Source organism: Pongo abelii, chromosome 1, assembly GCF_028885655.2.
Source record: "Pongo abelii isolate AG06213 chromosome 1, NHGRI_mPonAbe1-v2.0_pri, whole genome shotgun sequence".
Taxonomy (NCBI): Eukaryota; Metazoa; Chordata; class Mammalia; order Primates; family Hominidae; genus Pongo; species Pongo abelii.
In genome coordinates, this window is record NC_071985.2 from 49,501,432 (window position 1) to 49,524,612 (window position 23,181).

The following is a 23,181-nucleotide window of genomic DNA, read 5'->3' on the forward strand; positions in this document are numbered from 1 at the left end:
GGGCATGAATCACTGCTTACATTCTTTTCCATCCACAAACAATTTCATTTGGGAAAGTTGCCACATAGTATCGACAGTGACAACAAATGGCATTGTCCCGTGAACATCTGTTTCCGACTCCCACACTGATACTGCAGGCTGGGTACTTAGGACTTAGTTGGTCTTCACAAGTTGCTGAGCCACAAAGGAACTGGAAATCACTGGTATGTTGAGGTTTTATTATTGGAACACAGGAAAACTTTATCATCATGCTGGGAAGTTCTGTATCTTTTGAAATATTGAAACCGGGGTTATGTTAGCACATTAAACCATGCGGAAGACTACTTCTGAAGAAAGGGGAGGAAAAAAACTGTTTCTTGTCTATTATGTCCTTGGGTTGAGGTTCCCACTCAATCTTCATATAACTTCCTCACCCACCCTCAACCAAAAATTGTTTTGTTTTTAAAAGATGTTATTGAGTTTAGCTTCTTGTTAAAATCGAGAGAACAGAATACCAAAGGAATTCTAAGCAAAACATGATAAATAAACACTATTGTTTCTTAACAAAAAAAAAAAAAAAAAGAAAAGAAAAGAAAACAGAAGAGCTTTTATATGCACTTTTATTTTTTCTAAATTCACACTACCATGCTTCACATTTTCTGAAAGCCTGGCGATATAAGGCTCGTAAAGACTCTTGACTAGAACATCCTCACTTCAGCCCACAGTGTTAAAAGGAGGAGGGCAAAGAGCTGCTGGGAGAAAAGCTAGTATGAGTGGATAAGTGGAGAGGTGGCGACAAGACACAGATGTGCGACTTTGGCCTTTGCTGCTCAACTTGTGCTACAAGGGTAATGGTTTATGCACGTCTTTCAAGAACCCTTCAAGTGCACGCAACAGATTACTACTCTGTTTTACACCTCTTCTCTGTGTGGCACTAAGTTTTAATGAAAGTCTAATTCTAAACTACTTGCATGCTCCAACTATTTGCATGCTCCAAATTAATTTGCATATTGCTGAAGCAAAGAGGCTTCCTTTTTTGGCGCTTAGTTTTAACAAAAGCAGTAATAGAAGTGAATGTTATTCACAATGGTAATTCTAAATCAACCTATATTAAAACTACTGGCATGCTTCAAATTAATTTGCATATTGCTGAAGCAAAAAAGCCTCCTTTTTTTGCAAAGTGGCTTTCCTTTTTCCACTTATATTAATGGAAATGTTCAGTGCGACATGCAGTCAATGTCTGACTTATGTATACTTGGTAAATGCTTCATTCTAAAAAATATATATTGGAACATATTATATAAAACACTGTTTACTTCATTTGGCATCACACAAAATAGGCACTCAAAAAATATTTGTTAAAGAGATCACCAAATGAAATTACCACAGAGCTGTCTGGCTGAAGATAGGACAATAATAAATTCCTACTGGAGACAAATAATTCTAAGACTTATTTTTCCTAGAGGACGATCTTTCACCAGAATACACATATAGTTTATAAATAAGTAATATATGTTTTTAAAAAGAATTATTACTAAATTCCATATCTTCATAATTTCATGTGTAAGCCCCTAAAAATGTAACTATTTAAAAAATAATCATTCAGTCTATCATTACTACTTATGGGAAAATATATCCATATTTGGAGAATTTTTTTTTTTTTTAATTCCAGTCCATAGTGATTAAAAAAAAAAAATCAAAGTGTTTGAGATTTGTGTTCCTCTGTTTTTTTTTCTTTCTTTCTTTCTTTTTTTTTTTTTTTTTTTTGAGACGGAGTCTTGCCCTGTCACCCAGGCTGGAGTGCAGTGGTGTGATCTTGGCTCACTGCAAGCTCCACCAGGTTCATGACATTCTTCTGCCTCAGCCTCCCGAGTAGCTGGGACTACAGGCACCCGCCACCACACCGGGCTAACTTTTTGTATTTTTAGTAGAGACGGACTTTCACCATGTTAGCCAGGATGGTCTCGATCTCCTGACCTTGTGATCTGCCCACCTCGGCCTCCCAAAGTGCTGGGGTTACAGGCGTGAGCCACCGCACCCAGCCCTTTTTCTTCTTTCTTTCTTTCTCTCTTTCTTGTTTTCCTTTTTTTTTTTCTTTTCTTTTAGATTAAAGACAGGGTCTTGCTAAGTTGGTCTTGAATCCTCCCACCTCAGCCTCCCAAAGTGCTAGGATTTCAGGTGTGAGCCACTGTGCCTGGCCACTCCCACTTTTAACTACAGTCTTACAATCAGTTCTCAAATAACTGCACTCATAACTCATTATCAAAAAGGAAAAAAAATTAATAAACAGGCAATCAAAAATTAGAACTAGATCTGTAATATTCATGCCCATGAATCATTTCATTACTAATAGACTATTTATATTGTTTTTTATGCTTTTTAGCATACTTTTATTATGTCACTGATTCCTCATGAGGACCAAGTATAGCCATTTTCATCCAAATCAGTCTTGAAGAAAAATTCAAGAGGAATTCTTTAAGATTGAGTTGATTCAAATGGCACCATCTCTGCAAAGTTTTCCCTGGTGCCCCCTCCATAGACAGAAAAGCTCTGCCCTGTGTTCTTATAACAGCTATCGTCTCTGTTATACACCCATTGCCAATGCTAATTACAAGTTCAAAAGTCTGTCTCCCAGCAGTGCGAGGCTAGTGAGCAAGGACTGGGTATCTTAACTGACTTCGTATCCCTGCTGCTTAGCAATGTGCCTGGCATATTGAGGCACTCCATATATGTTTGCTATATTAATTAATCAAGAAACTGTGGCTCAGAGAAGATGTGTGTGTATATGTGTGTGTGTGTGGTGTGTGTGTGGTGTGTGTGTGTGTGTGTGTTTCAGTTGGGCCTACGTATCTGTGATTCTGTATCTTCTACATCCATGGATTCAACCATGGATCAAAAGTATTTGGGGAAAAAAAATTGTGTCTGTACTAAACATGTACAGACTTTTTTGTCATTATTCCCTAAACAATACAGTGTAACAACTACTTATACTCTCTTAGGTATTATAATTTTAAGATGATTTAAAGTACATGGGAGGTTATATGTAAATACTGTGCCATTTTTATACCAGAGACTTGAACATTCTCAGACGTTAATATCTGTGGAAGGTCCTGGAACCAAACCCCCACAGATATCAAGGGACAGCAGTATGTGTATATATATACACACACATATATATATATGTGTGTGTGTGTATATATACACATATATGTATGTATATATGTGTATATATACATATATACATACATATATGTGTATATATACATATATACATACATATGTGTATATATACATATATATGTGTATATATATACATATATACGTATATATGTATATATACATATATGTGTGTATATATACATATATACGTATATATGTATATATACACACACATATATATACACACACACATATATACATATATATATACACACACATATATATACACACACATATATACGTATATATATATACACACACATATATACGTGTATATATATACACACACATATATATATGTGTATATATATACACACATATATACGTCTATATATATATGAAGGGGAATATATATATATACACACACACATATATATGTGTGTATATATATGAAGGGGAATATATATATATATACACACACACACACACATATATATGTAAACGCTTTGACATATATATATACGTGTATATATACATATGAAGGGGAATATATATATATATATATATATACACACACACACACACACACACACATATATATGTAAACGCTTTGACCAAAGTCATAGAGCACATTAGTGGTTCAGGTGAAACTGAAACCTGACTTTTGGTTCAGGGCTGTTCACGATGCACTAGTTCTTCCAATTTCAACTATGTTAACTGATCCTCTGTAGATGCAAACTAATAGTAACCAAATAAATTAACAAAAAGGCAAGCAATCAATGCTGATTTTCGTAAGGAAGTAAAGATAAAATTCTTCATCACATCTTGTGTCACCTAGAGGAAACATCAGCCTGCCAATTTTACAAACATGCTGGTAAAAGAATTTCCTTGGCAAATTGACAGCATGGAAATGTCCTTTCTAAAAATCAATTAACCCTCTAAATTCATGGGCTTGCTAGAAACATTTCCTATGCCATGGAATACAAGGCTCATGGAGATGCTCTTCCCCTTTCTATTTCTGGACATCTTCTTTTGTTCATACTTGCTAATAATAGTAGCAGAGATGGAGGTGCTATTTATAGTCCTGAAAGCAGCATGACTCTGTGCACACTTTATTCATTTATATTTCCTGTGTTTATTGTAACCTTACCTTTTTAGTAATTAAAAGTGTTCATCCAAGATTTTATTTAGCAACAAATCAGTTGTAAATAGCTTTTCTTTTAATACATGAGAGCCTATATATAGGCTTACTCAAATATTTTACTCCCACTTCCTTATTAACTAAAAACAGATTTCAATGGTGGGTAGGGGTATATAACGGTGTTTTCTTTCCAAGTTTTATACAAGATCTAATTATTTGGCCTTCGGGTGTTTTGATTAAAAGGGTGTCACATTATGAGATAGATCATGCATCCTCAAATCATTCAAATTTTGTCTTAGATACTGAAGCAAAATTGCTATTATATAGCCAACCCACCATGAATTTATTAATCAACAGACTATAACTTTAAATTTATCTGATTGCTATATAATATGGTTAGAATATATAATAGTTAAAAATGTTTCCTCTGCTCCATAAAAAATTGCTTGCTGGAATACAAGTTCTCTAAAAACGGTCCCACCTGGAAGTTCCCTTTGAAACCAATAGGATCTCCCAGTATTAGAAGCACCCAAAAACAGAAAAATTAATTTTCCTAGATTTACTCCTGATATTCCTTTACCTCAATTTATATAAATGAGTTAGGCCCTACCCCTTTATAAGCAATTCCTTGTGAAGATAGTCATACCAAACATGAATCAATTTCCTCACTAGATTTAAGACAACAAAAGTGCATATTTTGTCAGCTTGAACCAGCATTCCATATCTATCTGTTCTTTATCACATAGTATAGATTGTTTACATCAGAAAGTAAAGCTCAAGGTAGTTTGTGTGCATCTATTTTAAAACTGATCAATTTTTAAGACTTTCCAATAAAAAAAATCTGCTAAATATTATAATTGGTTCTGTCTCTGAGCAGAGAAATACTGAGTAACACAGGCAGTGCTGGATCCTGTGGTCCCACCGAATATCGGCTCTGCTCTTCATCACAACCTCAAAATCCACTAGAATTGAGACAATTAGGTTTTTAATCTAAAATAGCCTAGTCAGAGAAATCATTAGCAGTTAATTAGAGCATTCAATCTCAAAAGCTCTCTTTTAATAAATGTATTTTTTACTCCTCTGCTCTAAACCTGATCAAACCAAAAGATTCAGCAAAAGTGGGAGCAATTATATAAACATTTATTCAGTTATTCTCAATATGGGACAATTTAACTTCTAGATTTGCCTTATACTCAAGTGTAATGAAACAACAGATTTTGGGCAGTGTTGTTGTTTTAAGTGCCATTTCAATGTGTTTTTACCTAGGGTTTTGTTTCGATAAAGTTGATGCTACATAAACACCTCTTAGCTCAGAAACCATTGTGAAACATTACAGCTGTGCAGCAGAGTATTTTCAGGTCTAAACTAATTATTGATGTGTTAGTTATTTTTTTCTACCTCCTAAGGTGAAATGAGACAGGGTTGAAAGCTGTGGAAAAACCTAGAGCAAAAGCATATGAAATAATATTTTGTGGATATTAATTCCTCTCTTTGAAAGTGTTTGGTCTGGTACATTTGATTTAGAAATCAAAGAACACTAATCAAAATAGTCCTACAAATGATTTGACCTAATCTCAAATTCTCGTTAGGCAGCCATCTGGGTAAATAATTTCAAACCAAAGAAGTCAATTGCTCTAAAAAGGACGTCTTGTAAAAGGACGTATATATCTGGAAAAATAGGTAGTTTTGCTCCCATTTCAAAAGATAAATTCATTTTTACTCTCTCTTATAAAGTATTGCCAACATGTTTCTAGTATTCCCTACAGATTCTTCCAGAATTCTCCCTTTTACCTGAGAGCCTGCACATATAAACTGAAACTCTACTATGCATCGTAACTGCTCAGGTACATACACAGGCGTGGCACATTGCCACAGAGCAAAAGCCAGTCACTTAAACCAGCTCTAAATCAGGTTTGTGTATATATTTGGTGGGGGGGATGGGGCTGGGGGATTGGAACAGATTTTTGATTAAATGTTATTATGCAGGAACAGTGAGTGATTTTTTTTTTTTTTGAGACAGAGTCTCACTCTGTCACCTAGGCTGGAGTGCAGTGGTGCAATCTTGGCTTACTGTAGCCTGGACCTCCTCAGCTCAAGCGATCATCCTGCCTCAGCCTCCCAAATAACTAAAACCTCAGATGCATGCATCTACACCTGGCTAATTTTTAAATTTTTTGTAGAGACAGGGTCACTATGCTGAGACTCCTTGTCTTAGGCTCAAGTGATCCTCCTGATTCGGCATCCCAAAGTGCTGGGATTACAGGTGTGAGCCACAGCACCTGGCTGATCATTTCATTTAAAATATGTATTCTTGACTTGTAGATGATTTAAAAATAAAAATCATCAGATACTCCAAAATATGACTGGCTCATAAGATTTGCTAGGCTACCTTCTCTGTGTGCCTTAACTATTCCTCAAACCAAAAGGCTGAGAAAACTGAAGCCCACAGCAAATGCACAAAGGGGCTCTGCCATCCATTCGTTTAACTAACATATACTGACAGCTTATTATGAACAGGAAAGTAGATGCCTGGGAAAAATTACCTAAAACCAACTGTGTACAAAACTACCACCCTGTACAATTTATATCAGTCAAACTACCTCACAAATGAAAAGTACTTAAGAATGTCACTTTATTTTTCGGGCAAAATTAGAAATGAATAAAGACGACTTAAAAAAAAAAACTTTCCCTTAGCCTTCTAAATTTATGTTAAACTTACAGCTCTGGAGAGCAAACTTTTCATAAAAATATCTCTAACATCCTATTTTAAAGCCAACTAGTGTTCATCTTAGAGATAACTATTCATGGACATATGTGTAATATTGAGACATAATTAGAGATTATGTTTTCCAATGTTCCTCTTAATTAGTTACTTAAGAATTCTAATCTTTTTACTTTGGCATGAAGGGCAAGACTGGGTAAATAAAATCAAATAGGAAATGTAAGATAATTTAGTAGTTTTTAATGTGATTCTTTTACGAATAGAAAAATTAAATTTCTGCCGTATGAGGACCTCCAAAACCTTTATGACATACTTTATAATCTTACCGTAGGAAACCCCAGTTTCCTAATTAGATAATAGTAAAACTTGTATCTATATGCAATACTATTGCTATTGTAGAATATGAATTGTTTGGCCGAGTGTGGTGGCTCACGCCTGTAATCCCAGCACTCTGGGAGGCTGAGGTGGGTGGATCATTTGAGGTTTGAGACCGGCCTGACCAATATGGTGAAACCCCGTCTCTACTAAAAATACAAAAATTAGCCAAGCGTGGTGGCGCATGCCTATAATCTGTGTTACTCGGAAGGCTGAGGCAGGAGAATTGCTTGAACTCAGGAGGCGGAGGTTGCAGTGAGCCGAGATCGTGCCATTGCACTCCAGCCTGGGTGACAAGAGCAAAACTCCATCTCAAAAGAAAAAAAAAAAAGAATATGAATTGTTTATAAATTCTTCATCAGAACTAAAAGAGAACTTACAGCATTTTCCATTTAAATTTGTTTGATATACATATTAGAAATTTCTTAGGGTAAGGAGAGTGAAATTGAACTAATGGGACTATGCCTGGTATCAGCTAGTCTAGGTGAGCTTAGGAGAAGGTGGAATGCTTAAGACTGAATAACCACAGAGTGTCTAATGAGGCTATAAATGCTGAGCTTAGCTCAGAGAAAAATTACTTCTTTAGTCTCCAGACATGACTTTCTTGATAGTCCCTGGGTCAACGAGAAATTATTTTTAGAAAGAAAAACTCACTACAGATGTCTGGGGTTAATATTTATTTTCAGTCAGTTTGGGTAGTATACACTTAAATCCTATTTTATCAAATTTTAAAATATCATCATCTGTGTAGATTTCTATCTTTATTTCTACCTCCTCCTAGCCCAAGTGATATTCTACACAAGAAATACCTTAGCAGAACTGCAAATCGGAAGCAGATTTATCTGAAACTAATGAGCTTCAGCTTCAGCAGCCTTTACTTGCACAGAAAATTCCATAGTTTTTTGAGGGACTCAAGCAATGTGTATGCTCCAGGTCTAAGGTTTTTATAAAATGTGCAAAAGAAAGAGATTTTTGTGGTCTTTTTCACTGAGAGCTTCCTAAATTGTATAAAATTTAGGGTCCACAAAGCTGGGATTAATCTCTGCTGCAAGGGACCACTGACTTGGGCTAATAAGTAAACTGGCAAGAAGCCTTTTCAACTTCAAAGATATCAGACAAAATATTATCAATTTTTTTTTCAAATGACTAGAAGTAAATTAAGTAAGGTTCGAAGTAGTGGGAAACTAAGTCCTGTTGGAATATTGGGAGACTGAAGAATTATAATAGATGAAACACTCACTGCTATTAGCAGGGTTATTGATTCTGATATGTATGACATATTTATGCTCATCTGTAATTTTGTAGATAAATCCCTGGATTTGTTTTCTAATCCAAACCCTGACATTGCTCTGCCCCAGGAGAAGAGAAGCCTTGGAAAGACTATAGCTTGGATTCTTGTGCTACTATAGAAAAGAAAGTTGAAAGAGTTCTTTAAAAAGCAACAAAGATCATTAAAGAATTGAAGATAAAGCTTACAAAAAATATTTAAAATAACTAGCAACTTTACCCTCATAAAAAGGACAACAGAGGAAAACAAATTGGGTCTATGCCAAGGCACTGATGCAAACATTGGATGAAATTCATCTATAGGTTTCATACTGAAGGAGAAAAATACCTTTAAAGGTAATATTTCACACTTTAGATACAAGGAGTGCAAAGTTTCCTGAGCTCAGAGCCAACCTCAGAATCAGGAACTTCAAGGGAGGAAGCACTAAATGTTCTCAGCTATTATTTCTCTGACACGTAGCCAACTGAATTTGCACACTGGTGTCTGCATAGGCGCTTAATCTTTTTTGTGTGTTTTTAAACATTTATTTTAGGTTCGGGGGTACATGTGAAGGTTTGTTACCTAGGTGAACTCTTGTCATGGGGGTCTGTTGTACAGATTATCACCCAGGTATTAAGTCCAGCACCCGGTAGTTATCTTTTCTGCTGTCTCCCTCCTCCCACCCTCCAGCCCTAAGCAGACCCGTGTCTGTTGTTCCCTTCTTCGCGTTCGTTGAGTTCTCATCATTTAGCTCCCATTTTTTTTTTTTTTTTGAGACAGAGTTTCACTGTTGTTGCCCAGGCTGGAGTGCAATGGCACGATCACGGCTCACAGCAACCTCCACCTCCCAGGTTCAAGCAATTGTCCTGCCTCAGCCTCCCGAGTAGCTGGGATTACAGACACCCGCCACCCCGCCAGGCTAATTTTGTATTTTTAGTAGAGACAGGGTTTCTCCATGTTGGTTAGGCTGGTCTCAAACTCCTGAACTCAAGTGATCTCACCACCTTGGCCTCCCAAAGTGCTGGGATTACAGGCGTGGGACACCGCGCTCAGCCAGCTCCCACTTATAAGTGAGAATATGCAGTATTTGGTTTTCTGTTCCTGCATTCATTTGCTAAGGATAATGGCCTCCAGCCCCACCCATGTTCCTGCAAAAGACATGATCTCGTTCTTTTTTATGGCTACATAGATAGGTGATCAGTCTTAGTTATACCCTTCTGTCTTAATTACTGAAATAAATTTAGATTCCCTAATGTCTAAATTTTTTAGGTTTTCACATAGCTGCAATTCAGCAAGTCATCATGTAAAGGGTTATGATGAAGCAACGGGTAGCCACATATTCCATCTCTATTGACAGGTCCACACGGAATGACATGTGGTGCAGAAGGAAGGATTTAAGTTGTACATAAAAGAATGTCTTGACTACTGCCAAACTTTAAAATAGATGGCAGGGGCCAGGCGTGGTGGCTCACGCCTGTAATCCCGAGGCTGAGGTGGGCAGATCACTTGAGGTCAGAAGTTCGAGACCAGCCTGACCAACATGGTGAAACCCTGTCTCTACTAAAAGTACAAAAATTAGCTGGGCATGGTGGTGGGTGCCTGTAATTCCTGCTACTCAGGAGGCTGGGGCAGGAGGATCACTTGACCCCGGGAGGCAGAGGTTGCAGTGAGCTGAGATCGTGCCATTGCACTCCAGCCTGGGTGACAGAGTGAGACTCCCTCTCAGAAATAATAATAATTAATTAAATAGATGGCAGGGAACATATAGAGGATCCCCATCCCTGAGAAATCTTTGGGAAGAGCTTGAATTTACATCTCTGTGGAGTGGTCTAGCTGTGCCTTCTTGAATAAAAATAAGGATTAGAATAAATGAATAGTTCCCAAAGGTGACATCTGAGAACTGGCTCTGGCACCTGGATCTATCTGTTTAGGGAAGTTTTAGAACTTATGCAGGGTTTTCCCCTAGATGGTCTGGTTCCCCTTCTCCACAAATGGCTCCCAAAGGCTTAAGCCAAAAACCTGAGTCCTGCCTGCCTCATCTTCTCTCAAAGTCTTTTTTAGCAAATTCTATCAGCTTTACCTCAACATATATCCTGGGTCCATCAACTTCTCCCCAGTCTCCATTCTCATGCCCTGATCTAAGCCACCATCTCTCCGTCTCTCCCCTGGGGTGATGGACCTCCTGTATACTCTCTTGCTTCCCTTCAACTTTTTTCCCATCTGCAGCCAGTGCAATAGTTTTTCTACTGAGAATTCAATGAAATCACTCCATTGCTTAAAATCCTCCTATGGCTTCCTATTCCAAACAATAAAATCCAAGCCCTCCAGGAGCTGGACCTTGTCAAACTGTTTGACATTTTCAAGAGCCCTATTTCCCCCACAATCATTGATTTTTAGGTAGTGACCTTCCTTTATTTTCTTGAAAATATTAAGCTAGCTTCTATCTCAGGATTTTTGCATATGCTATTCCTGTGCCTGTAGTGCTGTGTCCAGATTTATCAAGGCTTTTTCTTTCTTGTTATTTGGATTTCAGCTGAAATGTCAGCTCTTCACACTGGTCTTCTCTGAACCCCTCTAACTGCTCCCTCCCTCCTCACTTGTTTCTTCCCACTTCTAGAAGAGGGCTTGACACATACTGGATACTTAATTAATGTATGTTGAATTAATAAATATATGAATGGATGAGCAATTCTTCATGTCTGGTGAAGAATTTGGGAATATGTAATTTTAAAAAGCTAGTGTGGAATCACTTTAGGCACACTGGGCTAGATTGCCCCCTCGATGTGTGCATATACTGGAAGGATGATTTGGTGTCATTAAAATAATAACTATGAAATAATCAGCAATAAATCAGTTCAAGGTTAAAAAGAAAAACTTGGCTGGGTATGGTGGCTCACGCCTGTAATCCCAACATTTTGGGAGGCCGAGGTGGTGGATCACCTGAGGTCAGGAGTTAGAGACCAGCCTGGCTAACATGGTGAAACCCTGTCTCTACTAAAAATACAAAAGTTAACTGGGCATGGTGGTGCACACCTTTAGTCCCAGCTTCTCAGGAAGCTGAGGCTGGAGAATCGCTTGAACCCAGGCAGAGGTTGCAGTGAGCCAAGATCACACCACTGCACTCCAGCCTGGGTGACAGAGTGAGACTCTGTCTCAAAAAAAAAAAAAAAAAATTAAAATTAAAAAAGAAAAAGAAAAAGAAAACTTTCTGGTCAAAAAGAATGTTATACTGAAGAAATCTGAAGGCTGGGCATGGTGGCTCAAGCCTGTAACCCCAACACTTTGGGAGGCTGAGGCAGAAGAATTGCTTGAGCCTAGGAGTTTGAGACCAGCCTGGGCAACATAGCTAGGCCCCATATCTACAATACATAAATAAATAATTTTTAAAACATTACATTTGTTTAAATTAAATATGAAACAAGGACCAGGACACCTCAAATACATACATGTCATCAATAACCAAAATTTACCTAGAGGAAAAAGGTCTGTTGGAGACAATAACAAAAATAACTAAGCACATAAAAGATACAAACTCCTTTAGTACAAGTTTAGATAGTAAATTAAAAACAAAACAATATTTAAATGCACTTTAAGCTAAATGCTGGCAATTAAGGGAAATCCTATACCAGGACCGAAATCATGATATTACGTGGCGGGCATATGTCCCTGGTACATTTTCAATCCTTCTGGTCCCCCGATGCTTAAGTTTTTCCAGTGGCTCCCCTTTGCCTTGAATAAAATCCATATTAGAACCGTATATATAAATGACCTGCTCACCTGTCCAGCTTTACCCCTTGCCCCTTCCCTATCCTTGACCTTCCAGCCATAGGAATTACTTGAAGTTTCCAAGAAGTGCAATGCCAATGCCTCCGTATTTTTACACGAGCTGTTCTCTCCTAGTGATGCTTCCCTGAACCCTCCCTCACTCCCACCTTGTTGTCTATGGGAGTTAAGTTGTCCTTTCCAGTTCAAACATAATCTTAAACATTGGTGTAAACATAGCTGGGGTTATTAGTGTGCTGTCATAACCAAGTACTTGCACAAGATTTCAGGGTCAGAGTTTGCCATTGTGTTTAGCGCTGCATCAATGTCAGGAGGGGTTCTACTTTAATTGAGAAAACTGCCGTGGAGACTTAACTTGTAAAGTGAAGACGGCTCTCGTCTTTTTTTTTTTTTTTTTTTTGAGATGGAGTCTCGCTCTGTCACCCAGGCTGGAGTGTGATGGTGCGATCTTGGCTCACTGTAACCTCCACCTCCCAGGTTCAAGCAATTCTCCTGCGTCAGACTCCTGAGTTGCTGGGATTACAGGCATGAGCCACCATACCCAGCTACTTTGTGTATTTTTAGTAGAGACGGGGTTTTGCCATGTTGGCCAGGCTGGTCTTGAACTCCTGACCTCAGGTGATCCTCCTGCCTCAGCCTCCCAAAATGCTGGGATTACAGCACTTGCTTCTGTCATATCTCCAGCAATTTAGCATAAGGATTGACACACAGTACAAATTTGATAAATGTTTGATGAATGTGTGAGTGAATAAATGAATATGTGAATAAAATTTGAAGCTGGCCTGATCCTAGGTCAGGACTACCCATTTATGGCTGAAATGTTTTAGAGGCAGCTTTGAGAGTATGATTCAACAATAAAGAAAAATACTACACCCCAGTAAAATGCAGGTGTAATGTGTTTTGATCCTTTCAAAAGCTAAAAATCTCAGTTGGACCCTTCTAAATATGACTGAAATGAAGTTATGTTTACTAGATTATAACACTTCATTGATAAAATCATAAAAGCAATTCTCAATGGTCAAATAAAACTCCTTCAGTAACACTCATAAACAGGAATACCCACAGATGAGTGCAATATAGTAATGCTTTTAGGCCAGGTGCGGTGGCTCACACCTGTAATTACAGCACTTTGGGAGGCCAAGGTGGGTGGATCACGAGGTCAGGAGTTCGAGACCAGCCTGACCAACATGGTGAAACCCCGTCTCTACTAAAAATACAAAAATTAGGCCGGGTGTGGTGGCTCACATCTGTAATCCCAGCACTTTGGGAGGCTGAGGCAGGCGGATCATGAGGTCAGGAGCTCAAGACCAGCCTGACCAACATGGTGAAACACTATCTCCACTAAAAAACCAAAACTTAGCTGGGCATGGTGGCATGCACCTGTAATCCCAGCTACTCAGGAGGCTGAGGCAGGGGAATTGCTTGAACCCAGGAGGCAGGGGTTGCAGTGAGCCGAGATCACGACACTGCACTCCAGCCTGGGTGACAGAACGAGACTCCATCTCAAAAAAAAAAAAAAAAAAAAAACAAAACGCAAAAGTGAACCAGGGCCATTGTTTACACTGCAAATATCTGATGTTACTTGAACCAAGTGTTAATAAAAATATTGCTGTTATTGTACTCAGGTGTCTTCCCCCCACCTTAATTTATGTGCCAAACAGATCCATAATTTTTTTCTCCAAAGCTGGAGCAAGAATCAATTAAAGTACATAATAATGTGTTAACTAGCTAATACAGCAGTTAACATTAAGGGGCATTTCAAGCCTCTGAGTTTTTAGCAGTAGAGCTTTTCTTTCATTTGCTCTGTAAGATCTATAATTGAAAGAATACCATGAGAGATGCCTTTCATCAGCTCCGCGAGTTACATTTCCTGCTTTGATAACTGTACAAGGAAAATCTAAGGCACTTCAAGCTCCCCAATTACGTTTGATTAGCTAGTCAAAATAATATAACAGCTTTTCATCACCCAAAGGAAAACTTTTGAAGAATTCTGTTGCCAACACTTCTGCACAAACACTAATCTATATCATTATTTTATAAGGGGAAATGTAATATTTAGTAAGTTTTTTAAAAATTAGGCAACAAAGCCTCTTATTCATCACAACTTTAGATCAAAAAGGCACACAACTGTGATGGTAAGATGTGTGGTAAAGAAGCATTTGTAGCAGTTTCAGAGTCCACAGGATACAGTGATCAAAATGAAACAACAGCCCTTAGAATGAGCCAACATTTCAGAGAATGTGTGTGAAAACAGGATATGCACTCAAAACACTGTGATGCACACAGACACAGATACACACACATACACACAAAATCTGCCAGGGAGAATTATTTGGGACCCAGAATTTGTGCATGCAGGTAATTGTTTTTAGCAAACGAATATGAGTGTGCCTATATGAAAATAAGGAACACTAATTAAGAAGTCATTTAAAACATTATTCTAGGAATTTTCAGGTTATTGACAATATCTATGGAATGTTGCTTAAAAGTAAAGCAAAGATGTCTACATATTGCCTTTACCATTGAGAAATCTGTATCCGTCCTTTATGTCTTGAGCACATTAATTCAACATGTATCCAGTGTCTACCATGGGTCATTCCCATAAAAATATGTTTTTAATTTAAATGAAGTAATTATCCTGCTTTCTCAGGTAAAACATGCTATAAACAGGGCATTTAGACATGTGACAGTCAATTCATAGGAGGTGGTTCTGTTATAGAATTTAATAACAAACACTACTAGGCCATTGATGAAAGGCCAGTTACATCCGTGCTCCCAAAAATGAAAGACAGAGACCAGGACCTTAAGATCTCAGGTTGCATTTCACCTTTGCGAGGTTCTTACTGCACAATAAAGGACAGACTTTAGACCTATTGGCCAATTATTCCATCTGTCATGTAAAGAAATGGTATTCTTACAGAATTAGAAGTTGGATCAAGTTTGGTTGTAAAGTTAATACTGGGTCGGGCGCGGTGGCTCACACCTGTAATCCCAGCACTTTGGGAGGCAGAGGTGGGTGGATCACCTGAGGTCGGGAGTTCAAGACCACCCTGACCAATATGGAGAAACCTTGTCTCTACTAAAAATACAAATTAGCCAGGCATGGTGGTACACGCCTGTAATTCCAGCTACTTTGGAGGCTGAAGCAGGAGAATCACTTGAACCCGGGAGGCAGAGGTTGCAGTGAGCCAAGATCGTGCCATTATACTCCAGCCTGGGCAACAAGAGCAAAACTCTGTCTCCAAAAAAAAAAAAAAAAGTTAATCCCGAATGTTGTGCACTCTGAGTGACACTGACATTTCCAAATATTCAAAATAATGTGGTTTTCTGTTAGTTTTCTGAGAGAAATGATCAGGCAGCATTTCAACAAGTCCTGGGTACTTCAGACTCAATTTTTTTTTTTTTTTTTGAGATGGAGTTTTGCTCTGTTGGCCAGGCTAGAGCGCAGTGGCGCAATCTTGGCTCACTGCAACCTCCGCCTCCTGGGTTCAACCAATTCTCCTGCCTCAACCTCCTGAGTAGCTGGGATTACAGGTGTCCACTGCCATGCCACGCTAATTCTTGTATTTTTTTTTTTTTTTAGTAGAGACGGGGTTTCACCATCTTGGCCAGGATGGTCTCGAACTCCTGACCTCGTGATCCACCTGCCTCAGCCTCCCAAAGTGTTGGAATTACAGGCATGAGCCATTGCACCCGGCCCAGACTTAGTTATTCTTGTCAAAGCTTTTGGCTATTCCTTCCCAGGACACAATACGTGAAGAATTCATAGAAATTGTCCTGGTAGGTCAAGAACATAGCATGTGAAAATTATTTCCAAGGAGGAAGTTAAAGGTGAGGAAGACACTAGTGACCATCTGTGGGACTGTGTGGAGACATGGTTAAAAGACTGAAGTAGAACAGCCTTGTCATGGACAGAAACCCTTACACCTATTTGAAAAGCAGGGATTTTCAAATTGCTTTTGCATTGACTTCGTGGGATCCATGCATACTCACCTTGCTAAGCCTGCAGCCTCAGTAACCTCTCCTGCCCATACCCATCCAAGCTGAGCAGCTGCTCCCTCTGCACCCACCCTTGGAAAATGCCACTGTGTGGAAGTCACCTGGCACAGTGGAAGGACAGATAGAAATCCTATTATCATTAACTGCAGCCCATCTCTGGGGTCTATTTAACTGTTTCTCTTGCCTGCTCCACCCATTCTCAGACTTGCAGGGAATGAGTTGCCTTCCTTGCTCAACCACATTTCACCTGAAGGGTAAATGAAGATGCAGCTGAGGACAAGGTAATGCCTAAGGGTGCTTCCTGAGGTATAAGAAGGAAAGGAAAAAAAGTTAATGAAGAAAAGAAAAAGTGAATTGGGACAGAAGAAAAGTGGACAAGGAGGAGAGAGGAGAAGATAAAGAAAATGATGTGCAAGGTTATTGTCCCCCATGGAGCCAGCCAGGGCACCCATGCCACTGGCTGCCTGATTTTAGCCTACTGTATGGAGAGGAGACAGGTGTAGAGGGGAGTTAAGTTTTAAGTATCAGATATTCAAGAAACACCTAACTGCTGGGTTAGGTGACGTGGTTTATGTCATTTTTGTTGTTCTTGGCTGTGGGTAGTTTTCTTGGGTTAGAGCTTAATGTCTTTAACGTGAAGAATAGTTTAAATGGCCAATTTCCATGGAGCCATTCTGCAAATGGATGTTGAACTCTCAAAGATTTGTATGATCTACTTCCCAAGCTGTAGAAGAATAGGTCAGAGCAAAATCATTCTTTATTTATCCTGGAAAATAAAAAAGATCTATTTTACCTTATAGGTTCAGAGGGCAAAGTCCTTCAAAAGTGTTTTGAGGGATGTCACATATGAGTCATGTTTTCTGTGTGTGTGTGTGTTTTTAACTCATTCTGTGACTTTGTATGACAGTGTGCAGACAGGGGACCGAGGGCTCAGGCTTAGTGGGCTCTACCTCCCCAACACTGAGGAAGTAACACTGGCAGCCTTTCCATAAGATCTGTGAGCAATCTGTGTGCCTGCTGGGAAAGCATAAGTACTGGAATAAGCAGGGACCCTAATTATTCTCAGCAAACAAGCATGTGGCTACTTCTAGGCAGACAAGCTGACAAAATTGCTTCTACCGATTGTTCAGTAGGAACCAGTGCTGAGCAGTGGGAGGTTGGAGGAGATAAGGTAAGCCTACCCAGGTATTCACAAGCTGGGAAGGACCACACTGCTAATGCATACCTGACTGCCTCATTCTGTGCCTCTCCAACTATATATAGCCTGGTTTTGCAAAATGAGGCTTAAGTCTCTGCAACCAACAACAAGACCCTGTTCCTGTTCTGATGGGGACATACTGAATTATTTTGTCTTCAGTTTCCTATGATGGTCTCCACTAATTATTATTATTATTATTATTTTTAAGACAAAGTCTCACTCTGCCACCCAAGCTGGAGTGCAGTAGTGCGATCTCGGCTTACTGCAACCTCTGCCTCCTGAGGTCAAGTGATTCTCCTGCCTCAGCCTCCCAAGTAGCTGGGATTATAGGCAAGTGCTACCACGCCGGGCTAATTTTCATAATTTTTGTAGAGAAGGGGCTTCACCATGTTGGCCAGGCTGGTCTCGAACTCCTGACCTCAGGTGATCCTCCCACCTCGGCCTCCTAAAGTGCTGGGATCACAGGCATGAGCCACCACACTTGTCTGGGCCTCCTCTAATTTAAAAAACAAAAACAAAAACAAAAAAACCCAGCCTGGTGCGGTGGTTCATGCTTGTAATCCCAGCACTTTGGGAGGCCGAGGCAGGTGGATCACCTGAGGTCAAGAGTTTGAGACCAGCCTGGCCAATGTGGTGAAACCCCGTCTCTACTAAAAATACAAAAATTAGCAGGGCGTGGTGGCGTGTGCCTGATCTCAGCTACTTGGGAGGTTGAAGCAGTAGAATCGCTTGAACCCGGGAGGCGGAGGCGGCAGTGAGCCAAGATCGCGACACTGCATTCCAGCCCCGGCAACAGAGTGAGATTCTGTCTCAAAAACAAACGCAAAAACAAAAAAAAACACAAAAAACCAACATAACAAATGTATGTATCTTTGGGTAAACTTATGAAAAACCACTCTCTTCAGTAAAAATAATACAAGTCCTTTAAGACCTGTTGGAATATGGTAAAGAGGCAAGCATATTGATAATGGCAATTATCAATTATAAAGTACTTTAAATATCCTGCTCTTGCAGGTAAAACATGCTGTAAACAGGGCTTTTAGACAGGTGATAGTCAATTCATAGGAGATGGTTCTGTTGTAGGCTTTAAAAAACAACACTACTGAACCATTGACGAAAGGCCAGTTACATCCATGCTCCCAAAATGAAAGACAGAGACCAGGACCAAAAAAATGTATATGGAAGTTCTTTGTGAACAGTAAAGTACTTTACTGAAAGTACAATTTGGCTGAGCATGGTGGCTTACATCTGTAATCCCAGCACTTTGGGAGGCCAAGGCGGGTGGATCATCTGAGGTCAGGAGTTTGAGACCAGCCTGGCTGACAGGGTGAAACCTCGTTTCTACTACTAATACAAAAATTAGCTAGGCATGGTGGCACATGCCTGTAACCCCAGCTACTCGGGAGGCTGAGGCAGGAGAATTGCTGGAACCCAGGAGGCGGAGGTTGCAGTGAGCCAAGATTGTACCATTGCACCCCAGCCCAGGCAACAAGAGTGAAACTCCGTCTCAAAAAAAGAAAAAAGGGGGAAAAAGAAAGTACAATTACGGCCAGGCGCAGTGGCTCATGCCCATAATCCCAGCACTTTGGGAGGCCGAGGCAGGCAGATCACCCCGAGGTCAGGAGTTTCGAGACCAGCTTGGCCAACCCCATCTCTACTAAAAATACAAATATTAGATGGGTGTTGTGGTGCACGCCTGTAATCTCAGCTACTCGGGAGGCTGAGGCAGGCGAATCACTTGAATGCAGGAGGCGGAGGTTGCTGTGAGCCAAGATCGTGCCACTGCACTCCAGCCTGGGCGACAGAGTGAGACCCTGTCTCAAAAAAAAAAAAAAAAATTGATTTAGCAAACTTTTACTAATCAATTAACTTGACATCTCTATGAGTTATTATGACTGACGGATGCATCCTTTACAGAGAACACGTTATACGAGAGCGATGGTCTTTTGCTCCCACTCTGACCAAATGACCATACACTGCGCTCACATCACTGGCCTGTCCTAAAGATCAAACTAGAAAAAGGCCTGAAAGCACCTAGCACTAGAGTAGGTACTTAGTGGGTACCCAAGAAAAGTTACTTCTCTTCTCCCTTACCATATGACCTTGAGCAGAGCAAGGAAAATGTTCACGTCTGTACCATTTTCCAACAGGTCTTAAAGGACTTGTATTACTGAAGAGAATGGTTTTTCAGAAATTGACCCAAAGATATGTAAATTCATTATGTTTTCTTTTGTGTAATTAGAGAAGGTCATCGTAGGAAACTGAATACAAAATAATTCAGTACATCCTCATCAGAACAGGAACAAGGGCTTGCTCTTGGCTGCCAAGGCTTAAGCCTCAGTTTGCAAAACTAGGCTATATCGAACTGGAGGGGTACAGAATGAGGCAGTCAGCTATGCAGTAGCAGGGTGGTCCTACTCTCACTATTCAGATTCAGACACCTGACGATGGCCAAGCTAGTTAAACATGGATTTCTTGGGTGTGCCTCGCTATTCTCATGTTCTCCCCACGGTTCCAGTAGGTAACATACAGGTTAATACGAACAGGAAGCTCATAAGACATGTGAACAAGCAGACCCAGTGTGAAGTTATGATCATCACTACTCTCTTACCAAATATCCCAGCGCCCCATGGAGGATATGTTTCCATGGAAACTGTTAGTGCTCAACTATGCTGAAACCATAAGTTTCAGGATGCTTAGACTGAGTTTACAGTTTGTAAATGTATACTCAACGAATAAAGCAAATTTACTTCTTTTTAAAAGTAACAAAAAAAAAAACTATAAGGACAAAAACAGATCAGGATTGGCAGGGACTGGTGTGGGGAGAGGAGCTTATTACAACGGGACACAAGAGAATTTTAAAGTGTGAAAGAGCTGTTTTATTATTTGTACATTAAAAACAGTAAATTTTAGGGAGAGTAAATTTTATCTTAGTAGAAGTAACTAATGCATGGGAGTTTTGAGGTGACTGGTGTAATTTCAAGATATCCCAGTAAAGAACAATACACATCCCCACAGTAAGTGGGCATGTTCCACTGCCCCACAGTGAGTTGGCCATAGCACAAACAGGCATTGACTGAGAAGAGCTGATTCTTTCAGTGAATTGTGAGCAAGAAGAAAGCTCAGAAGAAAGCAAGAAGAAAGATAATGACTTTCTGAGTCTACAACAGACACATGCAATATACGTATATAAGCAAGAAAGGCTGAAATAACATAAATTCTCATCCAACACTATCAGCCACACCAAAGCCTTCTGTTTCAGGTCTGCTTGGAAAAAGATATAAAAGCAGATGCTTAACACCTGAAGAGACCTTAGAGACCATGAATCAAACCTGCTGATTCCAACATTCTCTCCAAATTCACAAAGACAGAACACTTTCATATCTACCTTCAGGGGAAGAAAAACCAGTTTTATCATTTCCTTGTAAACCTATGCAGGTTCAATTTATTTCATTCTGGCAACTTTGTGATGAGTATGAGAACTGGCAATAGATGGCTATTAATGCCTTGAGATCAAATTTTGATTGGAAAATTTTCATTGAAAAATTTGACTGAAAAACAAACTTTAATGTTTATTTTCTTTTTGTCATCCTTGTGCTTCCCAGATTAGCTACTTTGCATCCAGAGAAGTGAAAACAAAGGTAAGTAAAATGGCTATTGCTCTGTGACATCACATGGCAATGAGGAGTGCTGGTGTTGGACCCATGATTCCTGACCCCAACTCTCAGAAGGCAAAGGACAGCCATATGGCAAGTAAATGTGGTAGACACCAAGCAAGATCCTCTCTCTCAGTTTCTCTTTCTCTCCCATAGAAAAGTAGGGCTGGCCGGGCACAGTGGTTCACGCCTGTAAACTTTGGGATGCCGAGGCAAGTGGATCACCTGAGGTCAGGAGTTCGGGACCAGCCTGCCCAACATGGAGAAACCCCATCTCTACTAAAAAATACAAAAATAAGCCAGGCGTGGTGGCAGGCGCTATAATCCCAGCTACTCGGGAGGCTGAGGCAGGAGAATCACTTGAACCTGGGAGGCGGAGGTTGCAGTGAGCTGAGATCGCACCATTGCACTCCAGCCTGGGCAACAGGAGTGAAACTCTGTCACAAAAAAAAAAAAAAAAAAGAAGAAGAAGAAGTAGGGCTGCCAGGCACAGTGGGTTACGCCTGTAATTCCAGCATTTTGGGAGGCCAAGGTGGGAGGATTGCTTGAACCCAGGAGTTCCAGACCAGTCTGGGCAACATCGCAAGATCCCATCTCCACAAAAAATAAAAAATTAGCTAGCATGGTTGCATGCGCCTGTGGTTCCAGCTATTTGGGAAGCTAAAGTGGAAAGATGGCTTGAGGCCACAAGGTCAAGGCTGCGGTGAGCTATGATCATGCCACTGCACTCCAGCCTGGGCAACAGAGAGAGACCCTGTCTTTAAAAAAAAAAAAAAAATAGGACTAAGTAAATTTACTAAAGAATATAGCTTAAAATTGGGGCAGATTCAATAAAGCCTAAGATTATAGGCCTGTATTGGGAAAGGTAACTGTGATTTAGGAAAAAGGATCTAGAATGTTAAAAATAAATAAATAACGCTGCTCAGATAGCTTCCATAATGGGCTAGAGAAAAAAAAAGGTTTGCTCCTCCCCTTGTGCCCTCGCTTTAGATAAAGCTATACTTAAAAACCAACTTCAGCATGGCTAAATTCCTTTGGCACAAACTCCCTGAGTCTCTGAGACCTATTTTCCACAGAAATGCTAGTTGGGAGTTTCAGTCAGGATTAATTCAGATTTTTTTTAATATGTACATGTATCAGAATCATTCATCGAGGGGAAGTTCTTATACATCCATTCCCAGAATTCTCTTAAGACATCTGGTCTCATTAGAAGATCAAATAGATCCTCCAGATTCATTAGTTGTTTAACAAAGTGGGAATTATTTTCTCACTGCTCTTGTGTTTGTGAGATATTCAAGACACAGGTGAAAAAAAAAAAAACTGAAAAAAAAAAAGCCAATCTTCTTGACTCACAAGGACAGCACTTTCAGCAGAATACAAAAGTCTCGAATTAGCTCTTAATTTCTAAAAACACAAGGAAACAGTCAAGAGCATAGGTCACTTAACAGATTTGGTTTAAAGATCAGAAAATTTTATAATTAGTGGCTCACCTATCACCCGGTTACAATCCTATGTTTTTTTTTTATGGACAGTTTCATGAATGCGTGTGTCATCTTTGTGCAGGAGGTCATGCTAATCTCTGTATCTTTCCAATTTTATTGTATATGCCGCCAAAGTGAGCGCCCTGCATTCTCTTTCTGCTATCTCGACAAGCATACGTAACAAGAAACCCATACTGAACACGCCCAGCTTCTAGGAGAGCACAGGATATAATTGTGTTTGGCCGCTTTAACTGCAGAGCACAGCCCATATGCTGTCACTGAACCAGATTCTCCCGGAGAGTAAACTAACCGCAGAGGGCAGGGCACCAGAGAATGCTTCAGAAACTCTTTCAAGGCCCAGAAGTGCTGAATCCACTGTACTGAATGATACCCCAGTGGCCTGAAAGAATTATTGTAGCTT

The 23,181-nt window shown here is 39.8% G+C and overlaps 1 protein-coding gene and 1 non-coding gene across 5 annotated transcripts in view; both read right to left on the minus strand.

Annotated features, from left to right (window-relative positions):
* NR5A2 (nuclear receptor subfamily 5 group A member 2) overlaps positions 1–23,181 on the minus strand; it is a 139,237-nt gene that overhangs the window by 101,150 nt on the left and 14,906 nt on the right. The window lies entirely within an intron of this gene.
* Positions 22,798–22,902, minus strand: LOC112131064 (U6 spliceosomal RNA). The gene has a single exon (XR_002913218.1). It is a non-coding gene; the product is annotated as a U6 spliceosomal RNA (small nuclear RNA).